Below are 6458 nucleotides of genomic sequence, written 5' to 3' on the forward strand. Positions count from 1 at the left end.
ATTTCATCATCGTTTTTCTTTTTTATTAAATTATTATTATTATTTATAATAATTAAGTAAAAAATAATAATATAAAATTTATATTTACTATTAAAATATAATCGGACAAATAAATATTAACTTGAAGTGTTTAATATTAATATTTGAACTTATTATTATTTTTATTATTTTTTTTGTTTTATCTCTTTTGTTTAGTTAATTTTTTTTATTATCCTTGTTCAATTTAAAAATTAAGTGCATTTACCTTTGAAAAAAATAATTAATTATTTACCTTTAAGAAATTGAATCAAATAAACCTAAAGAAAAATATTATTATCAAAATGTAATTGTATTTACTTTTTAAATTAATAAATAAAATTTTTATCGAAATGTATATGAACTCATGAGTGATTCATTACTATGGTAATTCGTGTGTGTGTGTCTAACGTTTTATTATTAAACGTATTCATAAACGAACGTTCTAACAAAGATACAATCAATAATTTTTTTTTTATTTTTTTTTTCCTGGTATAAAAATTTATATATATATATATATATATATATATTTAGTATATGAAAGTTTAATGAATATTTATAATAATGAAAAAAATTATTTTTTCATGTTTATTTAGTTTTTGAGTGCATTAATCTGTAACAGACTAAACCATAGAAAATGATAATGGAATATAATGAATTGTAACCTTTGTACTACAAAAAAAAGATAAAAAAATTTTTTTTTCTTTTTTTTTGACAATGAATACAAAAACATAAGTAAAAAAAAAAAAACTTTTGTAAAGTTTTATTCAATTTCTTCGGTTTTATTCGATAAACGATAAATAAATAAATAATTACGCGTAATTTTTTATATGAAAAAGTATATATACTATTGAAATTTAGGGATATATTTAAAAAAAAAAAAAAAACCGTTGTAAAAATGAAAAATTTTCCATTTATCAATTTTTTTTTTTTTTTTGTTTAAATGCACGACTTTCTCGATAATTTAATCCCGCCCCCTTCCCGCCTCCCACATCTCTCCTCCTCCAAAAAAAAATTAGTTTAATAGGAATTATCATAAACGTTTGGTGATTGTATATCATGCAAAAAAAAATAATAATTTGATTTAAATTTAATAATAATAATAATAATTAATTGTGTGTCGATCGGTGACATTTAGTTATAATAAAACAAAAAAATAAATAAGAATTCAATTTTTTTTTTAAATATATTTTTTTAAATGTTTTTAACTTTATAAATACAGGTAAGGTACGGAAAAAAAAAAAAGGAAAAAAAAAAAAAATTTTTTTGTTTTTATTCAAGTCGAACCGAAAGCAAAACAAACAAGTTCGACACCCCTGATTATAAGAAAAATTCACTGAATTTAAACTTTATATTTCAATGAATAATTTTATAAATGTAAATTCAATTGTATAAATTTTACAGCCATTCCTCTATAAAAGAATCAAAACAAACCGGGGTTTAAATAGAGTGAATATAACGTCGACCTCTCAGCTGAGCTCTTGCAAGTCGAACCAAAAAAAAGTCGTTTCTTTGTTGTGTAGCAACGTTATTTTTTTTTTTTTTTTCTTATTTTTTTTTTTTTTCTTCTTCTCGAAGAGAAATTATTTTACATTCTCATAAATGCTCAGAGGACAACAAATAAATAAGTAAAAAATTTTTAAACTTTCACGTTAATCAGAATTGACAATTTCGAGGATTAATGCTATTAAGGTTTGTAATGAATAAAAATTAATTTTATTCTTTATTTTGATTTTTTTTTTTTTTTTTGACGTTGAATTTTTAATGTTTTTGTTTTCATGTGCTCGCCATTTTGTATTTATATTTTGTTATCTAATCGTTAATTTGTTTCGATTTATTTGTTTTTGTCAAACGTATGAAAGTTTTTATTATTAATCGTTAGTAGGTTATTTTCAAAATTTTAAATTTTTTATTACATTACGATAAACGATTTGCAAATTTCAAAAAAAAAAAAAAAAAAGGAAAAAAAAAGAAACAAAAAAAAAAAAAAGAAAAAAAAAACAGTTTTTATTAAAAGTTGAAACTACGTTGTTGTTTATTTATTTACTTTTTTTTTTTTTTTTGTTTTGTGTACCCCATAGTGCCTTTAGAGAAACATAATTTTATATTGGAAATTACGCAGTTATAAAACGTTTATTAAAAAGTTTTTTATTTAAATTAATTTGTTTTAAACAAATATTAATTGATTATATTGATTAAAAAAAAAGGTATTTCAATATTACAAGTATATATTTAATAACAATTTTTTTAATATTAGATTTTAATAATTAATTTACAATATTTCTTCTTTTTTTTTTAAAATTAATTTATTTTAAATTATTGATCCACACATTATTAATCATAATTAATGTTGATTTTTTATTCTTTTTTTTTTTTAAACAAATTATAGAATTTTTAATACATTTCTGTATATATGCATCCATATTTTGTTTCGAATGCATGTAAAATCTTGTAAAAACATTTCTATCATGTTAATTAATATTATTAATTGTAAAAAAAAAAAAGTCTTGTATGGTCCAAATTAGATCTGGAGGTTTTCCAAATATTATATATATACTTAAATATATTTATAGTAGATAATTAAATATTATACTTAAGTTTATAATAAGATTCATAACAAAAAAAAAAATTTTTCTTTATATATATTTGTTATCAAAATGATTTTGTTTTATTTTTTTTTTTTAAATTATGGTGCTGCGAATGAATTATACCAAATTAATTTAGGACATTTTTTTTTTTTTTTAGTAGTGATTCAATAATAATGTTAGAACATAATTCCAAAAAAAAAAAAAAAAAGTATTAAACATCTCAAATTTCCAAATCCAATAGCCAATAAATTTAAATAATTAGCTTAAAGGCAAAATTTCTTTAGTCTAAATTTATATGGATATTTGTACACAAACACTTCCTTCTTGTCATTTATAATTTTTTTTCTTTTTTTTTTAATGGGAGAGGGAGAGAGAAAGAGAGAAAAGAGGGACAAAGTTAAAATAACAGTATTAAATTTATTTATTTATAATTCATAATAAATGACAAAAACAAAAAAAAATATTAAAATTAAATTATTACTTTTTGGTTTTGTTGTTGTAATTAATGTTTGTTTAAAAAAAAAAATTTCCTTTTGTTTTTTTTTTCATTACTGAAATAATAATAATAATAATAATAATAATAAAATTTTAATATCTTTATTCTTCTTAAAAATAGAATTTTTTTTTTTAATATTATTATTATTATTATTTTTTTTTATTATTAAAAACGGTTTTTAAAAAAAAAAAAAAAAGATCATAAAAAAAGATATTTTGGTCGTTTTAAAATTAAAAATATATTTTTGGTTTTTTTTTTTTTTTTATAAAAAGAAAAATCAATTTTTATAAAATAAAGTAATAATAATAATAATAATAGTAATGAAAACAAAAACAATAACAATAATAATAATAATAACACAACACTTGTCTCTTGTGCTTAAGTTTAGATAATATTTATCTTTCTCATATGTAATCTTGAGTCAAGTCAAGGGTCGTGAATGAGACAAAGGAATATACATGCGAAACGTCTGGTTGTTAGCTTTGTTTGTTTGTTTGTTTGTTTGTTTAATAAGGTGAAATAGTCTAATGTAAACTAACATTATTATGGACTTTAGTATTTTTGTCAATATATTGGTGCAAAAATCAAATCCTTAATATTAAAGTATTTTTATTACAGAAAATAATATAAAATTGTAGTCACCTTGCATTTTTTATTTTCTTATCCACAAAAATTTTTAATTTTATAATAATTAATAAAAAAGCAAGGATTTTCTTTTTTCTTTTTGAGTTCAAAAACCGTAAAGGGAAAACAAGGACGTTGTCAAAATATTAAAATGGCCGTTATATTTTAGAATGTGTTCCTTATGAAATTGCATGTTTAGAACAAACTGACACAAACTTTTAAAAAAAAATTCTTGGGTTTGCACAATCTAATTCTCCATTTACTAATAATAATCTAATTCTATTGCAAAAGCATTTCAAGGCTTCTTTTTTCGTTTTTTCTTTTTTTGAAAAACAGACATTGTTCCAACTGTTCTGATGAATAGAAAACATACCAAGTTTATATATTTTAAATTTTACTTATTGATTTTTATTTTATTTCGAAACTTTTTTCTTTTTTTTTTTTTAATGATAAAATTTACTTACAGTGAATAAAAAAAAAAATCAAAGGTTTTAACATTGTCAAAAAAAAGCAATAATAATAATAATAGTAGTGTTTTCATAGTTAGGAATAAAAAAAAAATAAATGTAATGTTTTGCCACGCATCAATTACGCCTTCTACCTGTTATTATTATTATTATTATTAATATTATTTTCCTTCTTATTTGCGATTTAATTTTCATTTAAACCTTGAAAGTCTACGTTGTGCCTTATTTTGTCCATTTGTGGAATGGACGTGACTGAACTTTATTATTATTATTATTATTATTAAACGTAGTTTATAGTTTTGGATCTTATAAATAAGGTACAGAGAAAACAACCTATGACTATTTGGAAAAAATTAACCAATCAATTTTTTTTATTCTTATTATTCTTATTTTGCTAATAATAATAATAATAATAATAATGTAAAAAAAGAAAATTTTGTAGTCTGTGTGTGTTTGTGTTTGTTTATCCATTGTGAGAGAAAATATCTACAACCAACTAACTAACTATATATATAAAAAAAAAGTAGTTTTTCGAACAAAAATGAAAAAACGACTTCCTGCTTTTGTTTTATTATTATTATTATTACTTTCTTAAAAAGGCAAAAGTTTTTTTTTTTTTTAATTTAAAAAAATATGTTGTTTTTTAATATTATATAATACAGAACATACATTATTAATTATTATTAATTAAATGTAAATTGTTTACCAATGTAATTTATATATATATATTTAAAATAATAATAATAATAATAATTTTTTTAGGTTGTTATGATCGTATTTGTTGGATAAATTATTATTATTATTATTATTGAATTTAATCTGTTTAAACGTTTACAAAGTCCATCCATCCATCCATCTTTTTTCGTTTTGTCTTTGTTGTTTTTATTATTATTATTATTATTATATATAAATCGATTAATTTAAATCAACTATCGGTTGTCCGTTTGTTTGTTTGTTGTTTAAATAGACAAAATGAAAAGGTTTTAAATTGTAAATAAATATTAAAACGTGTAAATTATTATATTTAATGCGTTAATTAAAGTGAATCGTAGTAGCTAATTAAATTATTTAACGCGTCGTCGTTTTTTTTAATATTTAACCGCGTAAATAAGCCAATAAAAAAAAAAAAAAAAAATTTTTTTCCATGCATTTGTCAATGTGGGAAATTAATACTTGTTTGTTTGTTGTTTGTTTGTTTGAATTTTTTCATTTATTGCACAATTTTGTCGATATATATATACATATATTGTAATTTAAGTATATTCAAATAAGTATTAAAAGAAACTGTTCATATTTATGCAGAGAAATGTCAAACGTGTACCGATTAAATATCCGGTGTTCTATTCAAGTTATTTCATCATTATTATTATTATTATTATTATTATTTATTAGGGTATAATAATCAAATTTTGAATTTTTTTTTTTTTTATTTATGTTTATGCACGATTGAATTTACAATATTATTTAAAGGAAAACGTTTCCATTCTCTATTCATTTTTTTTTCTGTTACTAATTTTTAAATAATAATAATAATAATAATAATAATAAACGATTTATGTGCCGCCTCGTATTTTTTCCCCGTTTTCACTTTTTTTTTTTCGTGTAAAAAAAAAAAAATTTCATTTAAAACAAATTATTTGACGTGTAAATCAAATTCCGTCAAATAATTTAATAAACCCACATACAATTATTATTATTATTATTATTATTATTATTATTATTATTATTATTATTATTATTATTATTATTATTATTATTATTAAACAATTTTCTTGAGAAGAGTGTGATAATAAAATTATCTATAAGAAAATGTAAATTCACGAGGAGACATCCCTGACTTTGACCTCCATTTATGTTTTTCTATGTCGCTAATATATCCTCGGCCTTAAATTTCGACAATGACCTTATGCCTTATTATTATTATTATTATTACTGTATATATTTTCGTATTTAATTATTTTTTTTATTTACTTTAATAATTTTTTAATTATTAAATATCGGTGTGATTGATAAAATATTTTATTATAAGTTAAAATGGAGGAAAATAAAGAAAAAACGTCGCCCTAGTTTTCCTTTTTAATTTTTTTTTTTTTTTTTAATTTTTATTTTCAGAAACGTATACATACATACATAAATATATATTTATGTATGTATTTATATAAATAAATAAAAAACATATGATTTTTTTATCTTAAATAAACGTGGATTTGATAAGAAGAAAAAAAAGTTTTTATTTATGCACGTGTAAAATTTTTATTTTTATTTATT

Source organism: Pediculus humanus, genomic scaffold (genome assembly GCF_000006295.1).
Source record: "Pediculus humanus corporis 1103172107463 genomic scaffold, whole genome shotgun sequence".
Classification (NCBI taxonomy): domain Eukaryota; kingdom Metazoa; phylum Arthropoda; class Insecta; order Psocodea; family Pediculidae; genus Pediculus; species Pediculus humanus.